Source organism: Salvelinus sp. IW2-2015, linkage group LG27 (genome assembly GCF_002910315.2).
Source record: "Salvelinus sp. IW2-2015 linkage group LG27, ASM291031v2, whole genome shotgun sequence".
Lineage (NCBI taxonomy): Eukaryota > Metazoa > Chordata > Actinopteri > Salmoniformes > Salmonidae > Salvelinus > Salvelinus sp. IW2-2015.
Window position 1 is genome coordinate 37,958,880 of NC_036867.1, and position 11,954 is coordinate 37,970,833.

General features: G+C 44.5%; 1 protein-coding gene across 1 annotated transcript in view; it reads right to left on the bottom strand.

Annotated features, from left to right (window-relative positions):
* Nucleotides 1–6,905, bottom strand: part of keap1a (kelch-like ECH-associated protein 1a) — a 24,015-nt gene extending 17,110 nt beyond the window's left edge. The window contains exon 1 of the mRNA XM_070435568.1: nt 6,280–6,905. The gene's annotated coding sequence lies outside the window, so the exon portion shown is untranslated. The remainder of the gene's footprint in view (nt 1–6,279) is intronic.
* Nucleotides 6,906–11,954: the final 5,049 nt, after the last annotated feature.

Here is an 11,954-nt window from a genome sequence, read left to right on the forward strand (position 1 = left end):
TTGAGCTTGTAACATCCTTTAAAATTGCTTGCATACCCTAATGAATTAGAACACAGCTTTGTGACACCCTGTCTCTAAAACAAATGGTTTTCACCTACTTAAATTTTGGAAATTAAGCTGTTCTGCTCGTAAATAATGACCAACTTTACCCTCTTCATGTACACTGAACAAAAATAAAAAACGCAGGCATGCACAATTTCAAGATTTTACTGATTACAGTTCATAAAAGGAATCCAGCCAAATGAAATAAATGTATCAGGCCCTAATCTATTGAATTTCAATGACTGGGTATACAGATTATGGCATTCTGTTGGTCACAGATAAGTTGAAGTCGGAAGTTTAACATACACTTAGGTATTAAAACTTGATTTTCAACCACTCCACAAATGTTTCTTCTTAACAAACTAGTAGTTTTGCAAGTTCGGTTAGGACATCTACTTTGTGCAGTGTGATTTTTCCACAGATTATTTAACGACAGATGATATTCACTTTATAATTCACTGTATCACAATCCAGTGGGTAGAAGTTTAATAAACTAAGTTGATGTGCCTTTAACAGCTTGGAAAATTCCAGAAAATATGTATGGCTTTAAAGCTTCTGATCGGCTATTGATATAAATTTTAGTCTAATTGGAGAGGTACCTGTGGAGGTATTTCAAGGCCTAACTTCAAACTCAGTGCCTCTTTGCTTACATCATGGGAAAATCAAAAAGAAATCAGCAAGACCTCAGAAAAAAGATTGTAGCCCTCCACAAGTCTGGGTTCATCCTTGGGAGCAAATTTCCAAACACATGAACAGTACCCGTTCAATGGCTGTACAAACAATAGTACGCAAGTATAAACACCACTGGGACCACGCAGTCATCATACCGCTCAGGAAGGAGACGTTTCTGGTCTCTTAGAAGATGAAGCGTATTTTGGGTGCAAAAAGTGCCAAATCAATCCCAGAACAAGCAAAGGACCTTGGAAGATGCTGAGAAACAGGTACAAAAGTATCATATCCACAGTAAAAACGAAGTTCTATATCGACATAACCTAAAAGGTTGCCTCATCAAGGAAGAAGCCACTGCTCCGATAACCCCATAAAAAAACAAGAACTACGGTTGCAACTACACATGGGGACAAAGATTGTACTTTTGTGAAAATGTCTCTGTCTGATGAAACATAAATAGAACTGTTTGGCCATAATACCATCTTATGTTTGGAAGGAACAAGGGGAGAGGCTTGCAAGCGAAGAACACCATCACAACCATGAAGCACGGGGGTTGGCAGCATCATGTTGTGGGGTTGACTTTTGCTGCAGAGGGACTGGTGGACTTCACAAATAGAGGCGTCATGAGGAAGGAATGTATGTGGATATATTAAGCACCATTCAAGACATCAGTCAGAAGTTAAAAGCTTGGGTCGCAAATGGGTCTTCCAAATGACAACGACCCAAGCATACTTCCAAAGTTGTGGCAAAATGCTTAAGGACAAAAAGTCAAGGTAGTTGGAGTGGCCCTCACAAAGCCTGACTTCAATCCATAGAAAATTGTGGGGCAGAACTGCAAAAAGCGTGTGCGAGCAAGGAGGACCTACAAACTGACTCATTACACAAGCTCTTGCAGGAGAATGGGCCAAAATTCACCAATTTATTGTGGGGAAGCTTGTGAGTCTACCTGACACGTTTGACCCAAGTTAAGCAATTTAAAAGGCAAAGCTACCAAATACTAAATTGAGTGTATGTAAACTTCTACCCAACTGGGAATGTGATGAAAGAATTAAAAGCTGAAAATAATATTCTCTTATTTATTATTCTGACATTTCACAGTCTTAAAATAAAGTGGTGACCCTACTGACCTAAGGACAGGGAATTTTTACTAGGATTAATGTCTAGGAATGTGAAAAACGAGTTTAAATGTTTTTGGCTAAGGTGTGCGTAAACCACTGACTTCAATTGGTACCTTAACAAAAAGGAGGGAAGGGTCGGGATCAAGAAAACCAGTTCAGTACATCTGGTCTGTGAAACCCATTTGCCTCATGCAGCCGAACATCTCCTTCGCATAAAGTGATCAGCTGTTGATTTTGCCGTGGAAATGTAGTTCCCACTCCTCTTCGAATGCATGTACGATGTGTGGATCATTGGCGGGACTGGAATACGCTGTCGTACAGTCAATCCAGAATCCAAACATCCTCAATGGTGTGACATGGTCTTCGTGAGTATTGCAGGCTATGGAAGAACTGGAACATTTTCAGCTTCCAGGAATTGTGTACAATCCTTGCGAAATGTTGGCTGTGGCAATTATCATGCTAAACATGAGGTAGATGGTGGCAGATGAATGGCACGACAATGGCGCCTCTCTCACAACGTTTGACATAGAAAAACGCTCGCCCACACGATCCATCTGCCCGGTACAATGAACCGGGATCATCCGTGAAGAGCACCACTTCTCCAGCATTGCCAAGTGGGCCATCGAAGTGAGGCATTTTCCCACTGAAGTCGGTTTCGACACCAAACTGGCAGTCAGGTCAAGACCTTGTGAGGAAGATGAGCAACAGTTGAGCTTCAACCGAGAAGGGTTTCTGACAGCTTTGTGCAGAAGCTCCTTTGGTGTGCCAAAGCGCCACAGTTTCATTCAGCTGTCCGGGGGCTGGTCTCAGACGATCCCCAAGTGAGAAGAGATGTGGAAGGTCCTGGGTTGGCCGTGGTTACACCTGGTCTGAGGTTGTGAGGCTGGTTGAACTTACTGACAAATTTCTCTGAAAACACAAGCCTCTGGTGGACATTCCTCAGTTCAGATTGCCAATGAATGGCTCCCTCAAAATATGAGACATCTGTTCATTGTGTTTGTGTGAAAAAACTGCATCATTTTAGAGTGGCCTTTTATGTCCCCGGCCACCAGGTGCACCTGTGTAATACTATGCTGTTTAATTCAGCTTTGATAATGCCACACCTGTCAGGTGGATGGATTATCTTGGCAAAGGAAAATGCTCACTAACAGGGATGTAAACAAATTTGTGCATACATTTAATAAGCTTTTGTGCGCATGAAATTTTGCGGGAATCTATTATTTCAGCTCATGAAAGATGAAACCAACACTTTACATGGTTGCCGTATTATATTTATGATTCAATATGAATAGAAAATTGCTTTGGGTAAACTATTGATGAGAACCTAGAGCATAGTTCACTTCCTTATGGCTTATAAATAGACGAGAGGACAAACAATCATACCAGAATTGCATGGCCTAGTGTGGTGTGTGTTCACCAGAATCTAAAGCTAGCCTGATCAAAGTCACAAGACCTAAGCACCGCAGGAGAGAAGAGGGAGAGAGGAAAGGGGGAAGGAAAGAGAGGGGATGGGAAAGAGTGGAGAATGGCAAAAGAGAGAGTGGATTAGACAAAAGAGGGAGTGAGGAAGAGAAAGAGAAAGAGAGTCTTCATATCAACCCCCCCCCCCCCCCCCACCCCCCCCCCCCCCCCTCCGTATAAGGTACAATTGTCCTGAAAAGCATGGTGTCCCGGGTACTGAACTCCTGATCTGCTTAAGGGTTTTTAACACACCAAAACTAACCTTGACACAGCAAATAGGCGTACAGTCCACAGCACACAGAGTGAAAAATCTGCAGGAGCTTCACTACTGAAACTAAGTTACACCGCTAACATACGTACAGTCAAAAGTTTGGAAAAATTACTGCATTGCAAAGGTTTTTCTTTATTTTTTACTATTTTCTATATGTGTAGAATAAATGTTCAAAACTATGAAATAGCACATATGCGAATCATGTAGGGAACCAAAAAAGTGTTAAACAACTAAAAATATATATATTTTATATTTGAGATTCTTCAAAGTAGTCACCCTTTGCCTGATGAGCAGCTTTGCAACTCTTGGCATTCTCTCAACCTTCATGTTGTGAATGCCTTTTCCAACAGTTCTTGAAGGAGTTCTCCGACATATGCTGACGGCGAATGCCAAGAGTGTGTGCAAGCTGTCATCAAGACAAAAGGGTTGCTAACTTTGAAGAATCTCAAATATTAAAATATACTGATTTGTTTACACTTTTTTGGTTATACATCATTCCATATGTGTTATTTCATATGATGAATTTTCATTATTATTTTAACAATGTAAAAAATAGTTAAAAATAAGGGAGAAACCTGGAATGAGTAGGTGTGTCCAAACTTTTGAACTGGTGTTACTCGTATATGCGTATACAAATGTAACAAATACTAGTTGAAACTAAGACGCCGTTTTTACAGCACACACTGTTCAAACACTGTGACAGTAGCCAAAAAGTTACCATTAACAGAATCGAACAGTGGGTGTGTCCACATGTAAGAGAACCAACGAGAACACACCAGTGCTATGTTCATCACTGAGGGGTTTGCATCTCAATACTTAAAGCTGGCTTCCTCTCCTCAGCCTCATCCCTTCATCATTTAACTAACCTACTAGAGGCATTACAACATGGTATTTTTTTTTTTTTTTTTTTTTTATTTTTTTTTTTTTTTTTTTTTTTTTTTTTTTTTTTTTTTTTTATTTTTTTTTTTTTTTTTTTTTTTTTTTTTTTTTATTTTTTTTTTTTTTTATTTTTTTTTTTTTTTTTTTTTTTTTTTTTTTTTTTTTTTTTTTTTTTTTTTTTTTTTTTTTTTTTTTTTTTTTTGTTTTTTTTTTTTTTTTTTTTTTGTTTTTTTTTTTTTTTTTTTTTTTTTTTTTTTTTTTTTTTTTTTGTTTTTTTTTTTTTTTTTTTTTTTTTTTTTTTTTTTTTTTTTTTTTTTTTTTTTTTTTTTTTTTTTTTTTTTTTTTTTTTTTTTTTTTTTTTTTTGTTTTTTTTTTTTTTGTTTTTTTTTTTTTTTTTTTTTTTTTTTTTTATTTTTTTTTTTTTTTTTTTTTTTTTTTTTTTTTTTTTTTTTTTTTTTGTGTTTTTTTTTGTTTTTGCTATGTCATAGCCTGAATACAGCTATTCACTCAATGGCTTGCTTGGACATGGTTAATCTATGTCAATAAAATAATTTCAGCTAGAGGTTTATGCTGAGGCAACCAAACATGGTAGCAAATTCAAATTAACTGCCAATAAATAAGTTCTCAATTGGGTTTAAATTCAGTTCAACTGGAATGAGGATAATGTTTTTATTATTTCATACGAGGATGTGCGGCATATACAGTACACACACACACACACACACACACTCACACACACACACACACAACACACACGACACCACAACAGAGCAGAGCAGAGGCATGTTCTCAAACATTAATGGACTATGCAAGGTGTTCTGACAGACCAGTGACTTCACCTACAACACTATAGAAAGTAGGATTGTTTGTTTGTTTGTGTGTGTGTGTGTGTGTGTGTGTGTGTGTGTGTGTGTGTGTGTGTGTGTGTGTTGTGTGTGTGTGTGTGTGTGTGTGTGTGTGGGTGTGTGTTCTGTGTGTGTGTCACTATTTTACACTGTCATAAGGTATCTGGCACAGACATATTTGACTACAAATTTTAAAAAATTCTTCCAAGAACATGAAAGTCAACATACAAGTCAAACAATGATTAGACAATATATCAAACCATAGGCCCTAAAGCTGAACAAGGTTACTGAACCCAGTTGTTACATAATAACTTCCTATGCAGGGGAAGGGTTAAACTCCGTTCACTGGAACAACTGATAAGGTGATAAGGTGCACATAATCTGAAACCACTCAAGAGTGTATTAATAATGCTGATGACAACATGCATGACAACATGCAAAATCAATACCTTTATCTTGCTTATGTTCATTCATAATCATGACTCACTCCATAAATCAGCTATATTCTTGTTATAGATACACGTATTCCCTTGAGATTGTCGTTATTTATACTTATCAGAATGTTTATATAGACTCTCAAACGCATAACTTTCTCTCAATTTTTCTCTGCTTCAAGGGCCCTCTAAAGGCTTGAGCACAGGGGCTTCAGACCCTGTAAGCATCTGCATTAGTCAGCCCCTGAATACGCATTATGCAGCTGTTGCAAAAGCTAATTTTCACTGGTAGCAAAAACAACGACTGATAGGCAGCTTAAACTTCTTCAATTCAACCATTATTGCAATGCAATTCAACGTCAGGTTTCCAGGCAAATTTAGATTGAGATATATGAGCGGGAGTTTGTCATGTGTGGCGCTCATCTGCTTCTTAAATCAGTTTTCACTTCCTTTTAGACTGCAGTGCATTCAACAACAATAGGACATGTCAAAAGTCAAATATTACACACATCAGACACTGATGTAGCCTAGCCAATATGCTCAAATCAGTAGATACTCACCTCCCCTGCTATATTATATTTTAGGCTACAGGGATTTATTCCAAAATAGTAGTTTCCATCTAATGTTCTTTTCGCGGTTAAGGACACAGAAAACAATGTGGCTACGACACATTCGGCTCACTGACTGTCAGTATGGAAATCAGGTTGTCAAACTGCGAACGCAGTTGTCCTTTGATGACGCAACCGCGTAGACCTTATGTCGGCACAAAAATAAAACTTGCCACTTCACTTTTATATTACATCGCACCTATTCAATAAAACGAGTGACTTTTTTCGGATACATTTTAGACACATTCAGATGCACAATATCTCGTTTGAAGCTGGCTCCTGTGCTGTGTGCGCCTGAACGCCGCGCGTTTCGCAATGACGAGGGCATTCACATCACAGTAGATGCATTATATGCGCGCTGCGCGATTTCTACATCACCATGACTTAGCAACTTCAACTTCATAGCAGCATAGCCCAGCAGCACAACTTCATTACTGACGCCGGGCAAATCGGAAAGTACGCACAACACAACAATAACAACATTCCAAGAAATTAACCCGATTACCCGACGATTATTACGCAAGATACGCCAACCCAGCGCAGTCCAGCGCGGCTGGTAGACTATCTATGACATCAGACATTTATACGCTAAAAACAAATAAACGCCCACATACTAAGGTCCTAAACAGTTTCTTTGACTCATAAATATAGTGCTCCAGGCCTATTCAATTAAACAGGCAGTACCTCATATTGAAAGTCAAAAAGATCACGAAGGGTATGTGTGTGTGTGCAAGGTCAGCAGTTTATGAACAAAGAAACTGTACACATTGCTATGTGGATATGGGGATGCGTAGTTTGATGGAGCAGTATCATCGGAAAGCTCTGGGTGGTGTCACATTCTGATGTGGAGGCATCTGACGGAACGGTTTAATGGAACACCATGATGTTTGCTGGCATGCATTTCCCCTAAGAATTACAGCAACATMCTCGACCTAGTGGTTGTGGATCCGTAAACGGTTCGTTCAATCAATGATTTCTCAATATGCATGATAGGATCACTAATAAACGTAGCGTGTGTGATTATGTATATTTATATAAACCCCTATCTGTATCTGTAATTATAACGTCATTACAGAACATAGTGAAATGATTGTGAGCAGGTGACCTGTGGGCAGGCGTGTGTGCGTTTTTTTTTTATTGACAGTGCTGATAGGAGAAAGTAAAGTGAAACTACCATGGCACAATGACACAGCGGTATGGCTGCATCTCAATCTATCTGAAGAGGATTCCTTTCTTAGTCTTCCTCTCCTCGTTTCGTTTTCTTCATCTGCACTTATGTGAAATGATTGGACAGTTGAAAGCAAATTCCTACTTTATTTATAATATCCCTCCCCATTTCTAACCTTGATGTAGGTGTTTATTATTCATTATGTATTATAAGCTGAAAAACAATGAAAACTGTTTATCCCACATTGGTTCAACCAGTGTGTGCCCAGTGGGATGTATGACAATTTCCTCTGAGAGCCACATACACTGAGTGTACAAAACATTAGGAACACTGTCCTAATATTGAGTTGCACCCCCTTTTGCCCTCAGAACAACCTCAATTCATTGGGGCATGGACAAAACAAGGTGTCCAAAGCGTTCCACAGGGATGCTGGCCCATGTTGACTTCAATGCTTCCCACAGTTGTGTCAAGTTGGCTGGATGTCCTTTGAGTGGTGGACCATTCTTGATACACACAGGAAACTGTTGCGTGTGAAATACCCAGCAGTGTTGCAGTTCTTGGCACACTCAAACCCAGTGGTGTAAAGTACTTAAGTAAAACATACTTGAAAGTACTACTTGAATAGTTTTGGGGGGTATCTCATGGCTGGAGGACGGCTCTGGCCGCTCATGGCTGGCGGACGGCTCTGGCCGCTCATGGCTGGCGGAAAGCTCTGGCCGCTCATGGCTGGCGGAAGGCTCTGGCCGCTCATGGCTGGCGGAAGGCTCTGGCCGCTCATGTCTGGCGGAAGGCTCTGGCCGCTCATGTCTGGCGGAAGGCTCTGGCCGCTCATGTCTGGCGGAAGGCTCTGGCCGCTCCTGTCTGGCGGAAGGCTCTGGCCGCTCCTGTCATTACTATCAATATTTTTGGCTACTTTTACTTTTACTTCACTACATTGCTAATGAAAGTAATGTACTTTTTACTCCATACATTTTCACTGACACCCAAAAGTACTCGTTACATTTTGACAGGAAAATGGTCCAATTCACACGCTTATCAAGAGAACATCCCTGGTTATCCCTACTGCCTCTAAGTACATTTTAGCAATTTCATTTACTTTTGATACTTAAGTATATTTAAAACCAAATACCTTTAGACTTTTACTCAAGTAAAATTTACTGGGGGACTTTCAAATTTGAGTTGAGTCATTTTCTATTAAGGGATCTTTACTTTTACTCAAGTATGACAAGGGGAGGGGCAGCTCTGGACGGAGGGGCAGCTCCGGACTTAGGGGCAGCTCCGGACTGAGGGGCTGCTCCGGACTGAGGGGCTGCTCATGGCTGGCTGACGGCTCTGGCCGCTCATGGCTGGCGGACGGCTCTGGCCGCTCATGGCTGGCTGACGGCTCTGGCCGCTCATGGCTGCCGGACCGGGCTCTGGCCGCTCATGCTGGCTGGACGGCTCTGGCCGCTCATGGCTGGCGGAGCTCTGGCGCTCATGGCTGGCGGAAGGCTCTGGCTGCGCTCATGGCTGGCGAAGGCTCTGCCGCTCATGTTCTGGCGAAAGCTCTCGCCGCTCCTGTCTGCGAAGGCTCTGGCGCTCCCTGTCTGGCGAAGCTCTGGCGCTCCTGTCTGGCGGAAGGCGCTGGCCGCTCTGTCTGGCGGAAGGCTCTGCGGCTCCTGTCTGGCGAAGGCTCTGCGGCTCTCTGTCTGGCGGAAGGCTCTGGCGCTCCTGTCTGGCGGAAGGCTCTAGCGGTCCTGTCTGGCGAAGGCTCTAGCGGCTCCTGTCTGCGGACGGCTCTAGCGCTCCTGTCTGGCGGACGGCTCTGAAGGCTCATGACAGACGGGCGGCTTTGCAGGCTCAGTACAGACGGGCGGCTTTGAAGGCTCAGTACAGACGGGCGGCTTTGAAGGCTCAGGACAGACGAGCAGTTCAGGCGGCGCTTGGCAGACGGACAGCTCAGACGGCGTTGGGCAGACGGGCAGTTCAGGCGGCGCTTGGCAGACGGACAGCTCAGACGGCGTTGGGCAGACGGGCAGTTCAGGCGCCGCTGGGCAGACGGCAGACTCTGGCCGGCTGAGGCGCACTGTAGGCCTGGTGCGTGGTGCCGGAACTGGAGGTACCGGGCTAAGGACACGCACCTTCAGGCTAGTGCGGGGAGCAGCAACAGGACGCACAGGACTCTGGAGACGCACAGGAGGCTTGGTGCGTGGTGCCGGAACTGGTGGTACCGGGCTGAAGACACGCACCATAGGGCTAGTGCGTGGAGGAGGAACAGGGCTCTGGAGACGCACAGGAAGCCTGGTGCGTGGTGTAAGCACTGGTGGTACTGGGCTGGGGCGGGGAGGTGGCGCCGGATATACCGGACCATACAGGCGTACTGGCTCCCTTGAGCACTGAGCCTGCCCAACCTTACCTGGTTGTATGCTCCCCGTAGCCCGACCAGTGCGGGGAGGTGGAATAACCCGCACTGGGCTATGTAGGCGAACCGGGGACACCATGCGTAAGGCTGGTGCCATGTATGCCGGCCCGAGGAGACGCACTGGTGGCCAGATGCGTTGGGCCGGCTTCATGACATCCGGCTCAATACTCAATCTAGCCCTGCCAGTGCGGGGAGGTGGAATAACCCGCACCGGGCTATGCACACGTACAGGAGACACCGTGCGCTCTACCGCATAACACGGTGTCTGCCCGTACTCTCGCTCTCCACGGTAAGATCGGGGAGTTGGCGCAGGTCTCCTACCTGACTTCGCCACACTCCCTTGTAGCCCCCCTCCCAATACATTTTTGGGCTTGACTCACAGGCTTCCGTGCTAGCCGCGTACCCTCATAACGCCGGTTCCTCTCTCCGGTTGCCTCTGCTCTCCTAATTGCCTCCAGCTGTTCCCATGGGAGGCGATCTTTACCAGCCAGGATCTCCTCCCATGTGTAGCAACCCTTGCTGTCCAAGAACGTCCTCCCATGTCCATTCCTCCTTCTTGCGCTGTTGCTGCTGCCCGTTACACCGCTGCTTGATCCTTTGTTGGTGGGTGATTCTGTAACGGTCGTCTTTTGGTGAGAGAGAGGACCAAGGCGCAGCGGGTGATGAATACATAATGAATTTAATAGGCAAGACGAACACTGACACGAAATACACTTGAATAAACTATAAAACAACAAACGACGTTAAACAGACCTGAACATGAGAACTACATAAAACGAAGAACGCACGAACAGGAAAAACGAATGAACGAACGAGACAGTACCGTGTGGTGCAACAAAACACAGACACAGCGACAATCACCCACAAACAAACAGTGAGAACAGCCTACCTTAATATGGTTCTCAATCAGAGGAAACGTCAAACACCTGCCTCTAATTGAGAACCATATCAGGCAACACATTTAACCCAACATAGAAACACTTAACATAGAATGCCCACCCCAACTCACGCCCTGACCAACTAAACACATACAAAAACAAGGAAAACAGGTCAGGAACGTGACAGTGATGCGTTGCCACTTATCAAAACAATCAAGTTTTTTTTCATGGGTGGAGTTGGCTGGCAGCAGACTGGGATGTGGGTGAAGAAAGCAGGTACTAGTTGCAGCAGACTTGGCACTGGAGGAAGCAGCCTGGGTGGAGCACGCAGCAGGTTGGATTGTAGTGGGAGCAGCCTGGGTGGGGCACGCAGCAGGTTGGACTGTAGTGGGAGCAGCCTGGGTGGGGCACGCAGCAGGTTAGACTGTAGTGGGAGCAGCCTGGGTGGGGCACGGAGCAGGTTGGACTGTAGTGGGAGCAGCCTGGGTGGGGCACGCAGCAGGTTGGACTGTAGTGGGAGCAGCCTGGGTGGGGCCGGAGGAGGTGGACTGTAGTGGGAGCACGCTGGGTGGGGCACGCGAGCAGGTTGGACTGTAGTGGGAGCAGCTGGGTGGGGCACGCAGCAGGTTTGGACTGTAGTGGGAGCAGCCTGGGTGGGGCACGCAGCAGGTTAGACTGTAGTGGGAGCAGCCTGGGTTGGGCACGGAGCAGGTTGGACTGTAGTGGGAGCAGCCTGGGTGGGGCACTCAGCAGGTTGGACTGTAGTGGGAGCAGCCTGGGTGGGGCTGGCATCAGAGAAGTCAGTACTGGTGGTGGTGGTGAAGGCATCCAGAAGACTACCAACTGTGGGGTCCATTGCATAGTCCTCAAAATCAGTCTCCTCCGACTCAGGGCCCATGTCCTGCATGGCCTTCCCAGTCTGCCTGAGCAGGTAGTCCACACACTAATCAGCTCTCCTGAAAATGAAACAAGACAAAAATAGATGAATATGATTACTCACAATATCTTCATCATATCAAAACACTGATTGTCACGTCTGCTCCTCCCACTCCCCCTCTTCGGTGCTCGAGGTCACCAGTTCACTCATTACGCACACCTGCCACCATCGTTACATGCACCTGCGCTTAATTATGGTACTCACCTGGACTCCATCATGTCCTTTACCTTCCCTATATCTGTC